An 8758-nucleotide genomic window follows, 5' to 3' on the forward strand; every position below is an offset into this window, starting at 1 on the left:
AGCGTGAGCTTTTAAAGATAAGTTTTCCCTATAATGCAATGATCCACTGCTGTCACCTCCTCATCAAGAGGAAAATGGAAAAAAAACTAACTACTCTATTGTACCTGCTGGTTAGTTGACACAATGGCACACAACAGAACTCGCGTTTTATACCAGTAGATCACTGATGCTTTAACTTTTGTGACTTTTTCATGAACTAGTACTAGCAGCTATTGCTAAAAACATAGGCAATAAGCAGGGAGTGGAAGGGAGGAGCGTGGCACAAATTTTACYGGAAATACGTCATTAATGACCGTGGCATATAGGCTATTAAGATTTGATTTTACTAATATTTTGGTGCTGATTTTATCTGCTTGAGTCATTTGCATGTGTGTGGTGTTACATCCCCTTGAGAACAGAGGGCATTCTGTTTTTAAACGATTATAAAAGTATCGTCCGTGTGTGTRCAGTTGGTGGGAATGATCAGTCTGAGCTGGAGTTGTCTCAATCTGCTGCTGCTTTTCATGACGCACCACAWACAGGACTGGTTCTGTGGGATTGACAGGAGTGACCCTCGGCTCTGCATGCATACAGGACTCCCAAAGCGGAAGAAAAACTAGTTAAGAAGAAAAAAGAATGTTTTAGGCAAAGCGGGCAGTTCATTCGAATGGACCAATCCAGTGAGGAAAACGTTGAGCTGCTCATTGGTTCTTCGTTAAAAAGGGCGTGTGTGCGTCTGTGTGTGTTTTATCGTGTGTTGTGGACTTGAGAGCCCAACTGTAAATAAGTATTAAAAACTAATAATGTATTACTAAAACTCAATTTAAATGTTATTTAAAATTGTCAGAATAGTTGACAAACACAGGGAACAAAAAACACACAACAAGCTACATAATGGGCAACTTTATTGTTTATTAGGAGGAACTTCATTGTGGGAAAATAATAATTTCATTTTAGGTGCTCTTATGGACCGGCTGCACGTGGCTAATGAGCTGCGGTGACTATTTTCTGTTTTTGTGTTAGTTGTTCARGTGAAGATGTTCATACAATGGCTACTTTCTGAGTTTCATTCAAAGCTGTCCACTGGTTTATATGTTGCTAACAGTACAAACAGACACGAGCAACAAGATTRTCCCTATTTGCCCCAGAATAACCTCATATTTCAGAGGAATGTACATTTTAAACAACTCAAAATTTGTGACATTTTGTGTAAAGATTTTGTAAAAAGCCATTAAGCCTAAGCTGTGATTGCATAAAAACAGCAAAATTTATGAAAGTGGCAGTTTGAACCTTCAAGTCAAAAGTTTGTGAAACATTTAAACTTTGATTTATTATTTATTGTTTCTACTGTAAAGAACGTCTGAGTTATAGTTTCAGGGGACTGAGTTTTATCGTGTGTTTTGTCAAATTCTTGTTGAAATTCTTTTCTGGCAATGGGCAATGTACTGCCGCTAAAAATCATAACACACACATTTATGACTGAGCTACACAATTTGGTGTTTAATTTGCATGATTTATTTCAGATGTGTGCAATGAGATACAGGACAAAACATTTGAACAGTATAGTTAACAGTGCTTCAATGTTCATGCATTGGTACCATTAATGACTTGAAGATTAAGATCAAATATTGAATATGATGAAATATTTTTCTTTTCTGTCTGTACAGGCCCTGATGAAAGATTTGAAGATCTAGTTTGACCAGCTTAAGGTAAGTTATCAGTTGTTGTTGCTGGGCAGTTTTTCTTCAAAAAAGTGTTTGCTGACCATTCCATTGATTTCGTATTGTAAGACGTTCACCACATGTATGTTGGCTGCAACTCAGTTCATCTGATTAAAAGCAGCAATAATTTCAATCACTCAAGCTGATTTTTTGGAACCCGGCTTATGGTGCTCATTTCCTGTTGGCAGTCCATTCTAATGATAGATTGATTGATGGATAATTCACTGATCTGCTCTTTTATTTTTATTTTGTTTATTTATTTGCATTTTGGAGTAAGTAAATCTTAAATACAACAGTAAAATAAATATGATAATAGATAGTTCCCCCAAAGGAAAGAAAGACTCACATGTTGCTGTTTTCATTAGCATTTCTCATTCCATTGATGATCCATCTTCTACAGCTTAACCATGGTCAGGTCAAAAAGGCAACAGGTTCAGGAGGGAAATCCAAAACTTCTTGGTTGGTCTGTGCAATGAAACTGTTCACCAGATCTTCAACCTTGCAGTTTTCTCAATCTTAAACCTTGAAAACAATGTTTTGCCCATCTAAAATAAAAAGTAGTAGGCCCTCTGGATGAGTTCTTTGTTGAAAAAACGTTTCGTCTCTCCTTTAGTCTGAGGTACTTCAGGTAAACTTTGCCTTTTAAGCATTGCTTTTGCATGCTGGACAAACAAGTTAATGATGACAATCAAAACTGTTAGCATGTAAAAGAGAACCATCAGCCTAAAGCTTGGATTATACTTCAACATGACGCGAGAGAGCGAGTTGGTGATTGCATCATTTCAGACGTCTTTTTCCTGAGCGAGTTTAAAYGGGCCGAAAATGTCGCGGGCAATAAATTATCATAGATTCTCCCACAGCTCATATAAGTATATAAAGAGCAATAATGATGGCTGGATATTGTGTTTTTTATCACTCAGTGATCAGTGTTGTGTTGGATGAAGAAGAGTCAGCAGAGGAAAAATTTTTTTTACTGTAGGTATAACCTTTACAACCATCTTGAATTGAGTTTTTTGGTTGTAGTTCTCTTGTTGATCAGAGGCATAATGTGAGATACCAGTCAGAGCCAAAGAGCAGAGTGAAGATCCATGCCTCTAATAATAATACCTACATCAGCTGAATGGCAGCACAGAAAGGGAAGTGGCAACAAGTGTGACCCATTAAGAGCAGGAGGTGAGATCCTGGAGGTCAGTGTTGACAGCAGTGGCACTATGCCCTGCTGTTTTACATCACTCACACTGACTATTAAAGGAGCCCATCTCCTGTTTTCCCACTCAGCACCTTAGCCAAAATGTGCATTATACCTCTTCTCCCCACCTTCCTCTTCATCTGTGTCCATTGAAACAGCCCCTTTTCCCACATCACACATACAGTTCAGCAAAAGAAGCATCTATTCAGCGGCCACTCTTTGGGTGATTGGGCAACAAGCCCATCTTAAATGAGAGGGCTTCCTTTACAAAGACTCATGCTGATCAGGTTTCTGCCACCTGTTATTCAGCTTAGGAAGTGGATAAGGGGGTGGTGGGGAACAGTGGGAATGGNAGCTGAGATTCCATGGCAATATGACACAGTACCAACAGTCTGTTGTTTCAACATCCTCTGAGATTCCTCAAGCAGTCTTCTGACTTGCTGGTAGTTTGTACTTTAAAAAACATAATGTTATTTTCATGTTATGCCCCGCTGGAAAAAGAAAATTTTCAAGCTTTAAATGTTTTATTCGTTTTTTTATTATCACATTTAAACACATTTCTTTTTATGTTATAATAAAACCTTGCACTTTTTATGTATTTGTCTGTTTAAAAAAAGGTTAAAAGTGAAGGCCTAGCATTCGTTCAAGAAATGCAGGATTTCATATGATCTGTTAGCACTTTCAGAATGAGTTGTGACTCGCAGGTAAACAGCATACTAAATTTTAGTTCTGTCTGTACAATTCACTGAAGTACTAGGTAAAGATTGATTGTCTATGGCTACAGTTTTGAATTAGGCTSACTCCAAAAGTTAAACAGTTGTAAATGTACATACAAAGAATACGTTCAGCTTTTTTATTTGAATCAGTCCAGTAATTTATGAAATATTTTTTGAACAGACAAATATGGTTGACTCCAAAAGTATTTTAAACAAAGATGTTGCTCAGTATGGTGCTAGCTGGTATTAGGATCCTACTTCTGTTAGTCATGAGTTACTGGGAGAATTACAGATAAACATTTGATTAATTATGAAGACAATTACTTTTACAATGTAAAAGTCTTGGCAAATAACACTACATAAAAACTGAATACTGAACATGTTAATGAACAAAAACTGAATACTTGTTTGTGAAAACCTTTAATAAACTGTTTGAAGAAATTCAGTCAGGTTTCCACCCCCTCCATAGTACCGGGGCAGCTTTGATTAAAATCACCAATGATCTTCTGATTGCKGCAGACTCTGGACTTTTCATTGTTTCTCCTACTCCTTGACCATTTGATACCATTTCGCACGAGATTTTCCCTGACAGATTATATTCCATTTGTTCTTCCAGCACCATTTTAAATTGGTTTAAATCCTACCTTTCTGACCGTTAGCACTTTGTTCAACTCAAAAATGTCAAGTCACAGCTGTCCAGGTGTACCTCAGGGTTCTGTTCTTGGTCCTCTGCTGTTTATCAATTATCTTCTTCCACTTGGTCTCGTTTTCAGAAAATTTGGTATTCACTTTCACTGCTATGTGGATGACACCCAGCACTACCTCTCCACCAAGCCCAATGCCACTCTGCCTCTGAAATTAAATCATTGTTTGATCAAAACTTTAACTATTAAATAAACCAAGCTTTTGCGTGTATTCAAAATGGTTCAAGAACAGAATCTATTTGTTGTAAACAGTTTGGGTGGACTGTTTCAAACAAACAATAAGGTCAATTGCCAATTTAGGTTTTCCGCGGTCAGTTGGCTGTTGTTACCTTGAATTGAGTCGACTCCAAAAGTTAATCAGTTTTAGACGCACAACCAATAATTACTTTCTGAAAGTTTAATCAAAAATCCATCCAGGTGTTCCTGAAATGTTTTTTTCTAACCAACAGAGTTGATTTCAGTTGTTATTAGTAAAGATTTGAAGAAATAGCGTGATCAGTTAGCACTCAGAATCTAAAATACTCAACGTGAGTAAAACTGACCGTTATGGACATTTTTTGGTTGAAAACATTACTTTGTTGTAGCAGCCTTCTTGAATTGGGATGACTCTGGTAGTTAATCACATGTACATGTACATCCAATGTTTACTTACTGCAAGTTAAAAAAAACTGTACTGTGTTTCATGAAATATTTGGCTAACAGCAGGGATAAACAAAGACACACAAAAACATTAATGTCTCTCCTTCATCTTTGACTTTAGGCTAGGTTTTCTGACCTTTAGTGCAGCACATAACTTGTTCAGCTACATTAACATAGATTCTGCAGCAGACAGCAGCCAAACCCTATGAGAAACTTTATTTCCTCCTGCTCAGGTTTTCCAACTTTATTAAAAACATTACTCTTTACTCTCGACTGAGAAGAAATTAATTATTTTCAGGATGTGTTTGGCTACAGAAGCAAACTTTGGCTGATGTGACTTTGCTGTAACACTTGATTTTCTTCATTACTAAGCTCCATGTGTGATCTCACATCACAGTCACTACCTCTGTGCTTAACCATTATCTTCCAGTCCACCTATATCCATTTCTCTCTCACCCGGGGTCTTTACCCCACCAATCCTGATTGTAATTATGTTGATTTAACTTAGCCACATGTGGCTCCCTCCATGCCATCTGAATGGAAGCTTATTAGCTGGAGGKTTTTTTTATATTTATTTATTTATTTCCATTTCTCAGGGTCCCTGTTGGCATTTCCAATTGCTCTTGTCGTGCAACTGTAATTGCCTCCTTGCTAATGGCCGCCAGACAATCGTGCTAAATGAGGCAAGGCCGAGAAGCTAGAAGCTCGACTTCATTAAGAGCTAATGGGATTTTAGAAAGGAGGCTGCAGACTCAGTTCATCAAAAACAGGGAGATGGAAGGAAAACAAAAAGACTCAAATGACCACCTTCCTAACTTTGTTGCTCCTTTTCCTTTCACTAACGATAAAAAACTTCCTCTTTTGTTTATTTCCACAAGTCCATTTATTTTAACTAGTCTGTTTATTTCTCCAGACTGCTCAGCTGAACCTTACCAAGATTTTATTTTGAAAACTGTCTTAAAGCACTTTTTTTTGGCAAAACAACAGCACTGGACAGAAAGAACATGCACATTTTTTTGAAGGGTAGGTGCAGGCCTACTAGGGTTGGGCAATATTGGCAAAAAAAAAAAAATCACAATTAATTGTAGTATTTAGCCGATAATGATTAATTTGACGATTTATCCCCTGGAGACCCTGGACACCCTTATGTCCTAGTCACATGACCAATTTAGTGGGAAAAATTTGCTCTTTGTAAGAAATTGTTCCAAATTATGTGAAAATTACAGATTTCAGGCTATACATCAAATTTTAAATTGTGTTGATAGATAAATAAATTACAGAACTTTATTTTTATTGTTCGTCATATTTGAAGCAGAGAAGAGCACCGAGCAGATTGAATGGTGGCATTAATTGTGTTAATCGTCAAGTGCCAAAAAGTAATCGATTAATGTTTTTCTGATGATTAACTGCACACGATACGATTATGCCCAACCCTAAGGCCTACATTCAAAAACTACTTAAACCATGAAATTTCAGTGGCAAATAATATTATGTTATCTTCTGTTGCACAGCAGCTTGCTCTCAGATATTATAAACTGTAAATGTGTGCAGGTTAAAGACCTAAAAGTCAAAGTAGCAAGACAATAAGAAGAAGACAATGGGCCTCATGCAAGAACCGTTCGTACGCACAGATTTGATCTTAAGTTGTGCGTACGAGTGATTTAGGAGAATTTGTGTCATTCACCAATGTTTTCGTATTCTAAGATTTTTTTCAGATCGAACAAAATTCACGAGTGGTCCAGACCTGTCCTATATTTTACGAGCAGTCAGTCTGCTGCTATCCAGACGGGTTTTCTTCACTAATAACTTTATATTTCGTTAGTTTGAAGATATTTTGAGTTGAAAATAAATCACACTCCATAATTATGTTGACAATAGGCTATTCTGCTTGAATTAGAGTTATAATTTTAAATGTAATAATTTAGACTAACAATATAAATTGTCCGTTCGTCCGTTTTCCGCCGCTTATCCGGGATCAGGTCTCGGTGGCAGCAGCAGAGAGACCCCCTCTCCCCAGCGACACCTTCCAGCTCGTCCTGGGGGACTCAAGACGTTCCCAGGCCAGAGGGGATATATGATCAAGTCCTGGATTTTCTGCAAAGTGCCAGACTTATTTTGAAAACATTTTAAAAAGCTTATTTCAAACCCGCCTCTGAGACCACCTGCGCCCGCGCAGCGCGCGCGCGCGGGGTGGGGGGGTGGTACGGTGCACAGCGCTGTGGCTTCTGAATAAATGAAAATGATTTAACACAGTTGTTTATACTTTTAGCAGCTCTTTTTATTCCACAGCTGACCTGCTAAAAATGACAGATTTTCTTTTCTGGATCTCTGACAGACGGACTTCAATCTCTGAACTCGTAAAGTTCTTCTTTTTAGTTTTCGCTGTCATTTTTCATGAATGGACACTTCCTTGTATCTGAGGCAGGAAACATAGCCATATATGGTGTTTTTGAGGTGGTCATTATGCTAATCTCCTCTCGCGTGCACGAGCAGCTGGATAGAACAGGTGGAATTTACGCAGCTCATTTACACACTTTTCCTGAAGATAGAAGAGTTTGTTGAATCTGACGTGGCATGTTCGTACGAACCCTTTGTACGAACAAAAGTAAGAGAAATTTAGGATAAGAATACGAACATGTTCTTGCATGAGGCCCATTATGTCCAATAAATTATTCCACTGAATCAAACAAAAATAATGTGTTGGTTTGTTGTGATATCTCAGTATAAATTATGAGCTACTGAAATGATCAAACAAGACCTGTTTTTCCTTTTGATTAAATATACCTTCAAGCATAGAAATATATCAGCAGACCAACCCACTGTTGGGCTGATAGAGGGGAGAAAATCATTTCTGAGAGTCATTAATACAAAGTTTTGCCTATAAAGATGRCATCTTTATAGGTGAAACTTTGTATTGCTTTATATTGCTCAAAGGTGCAATTCCTGAAATTATTTATTGGGGGATTCAGTCTTTATTTTTCACAGGATTTTCCCTGCAGGTCCACTCCCCGGCTGCACGCTGAGCAGCAGAGCAGCCTGGGGCGGAGGAGAGGTAGAGAAGGCATTTGAGCATCATGGTGCCTCAAAACAAAAGCGTGCTGCATGACTACAGGGCTGAGTGTGACAGCACCTCCACAAGCTGAACCACTGCCAGCCCAACAGCCCACTAACTCAGCGGCCCACCAGGGAAATCTCCCAGTAATCCCTTATGCCAGTCCTCCCTGCCTACCTCTTGGTTTGGAGTTTGTTTGCCTGAATGATCCAAGGAGTGTTGCGTTTGGGGTCAGTTACCTGGGTTTACAACATAAATGAGAATTAAGTAATTTTATCAATCATCTCAGCCCAGTAACAGCTCATAACCATAAATATTAGTGGGGCTGACATTAATTTCCTGAATCAATCTCAGTGCTACCATTTGCAGCACATTTTCTGTGAAAAAGATAGATTTTACTTATTTTATCTGTTAAGTACTGTCTAATAATAAACCAGAGAAACACCTCCTGCACCAATCCAAAAGTATGTTTTATTTCAATTGTGGTTAAACATTAATCAGATAAGTAGGCATACACAGATTTCTGGATTTGATTTCAAATTTAATTTTGAGTTATATTTCTGATTCTAACGAAGTTAAATTGGGGAAGGGGTCATGTGTACTAATTTTAAATATAAAGTAAAAATAAATAATCCATCCATTATCTATACCCGTTTCTTCCTTCTAGGGTCACGAGGGTCAATGGTGTCCATATCTATCAATCACTATGCGAGGGGCTGGGTACACCCTGGACAGGTCGCAAGTGCATGACATAATAC

At 38.0% G+C, this 8758-nt stretch overlaps 1 protein-coding gene across 1 annotated transcript in view; it reads left to right on the forward strand.

The window, feature by feature from the left end:
• The window catches only part of pknox2 (pbx/knotted 1 homeobox 2), a gene marked incomplete in the record, with an annotated part of 47126 nt that overhangs the window by 1633 nt on the left and 36735 nt on the right, over positions 1-8758 (forward strand). The window contains 1 exon segment of the mRNA XM_014030885.1: positions 1647-1688.

Source organism: Austrofundulus limnaeus, unplaced genomic scaffold (assembly GCF_001266775.1).
Source record: "Austrofundulus limnaeus strain Quisiro unplaced genomic scaffold, Austrofundulus_limnaeus-1.0 Scaffold1135, whole genome shotgun sequence".
Lineage (NCBI taxonomy): Eukaryota > Metazoa > Chordata > Actinopteri > Cyprinodontiformes > Rivulidae > Austrofundulus > Austrofundulus limnaeus.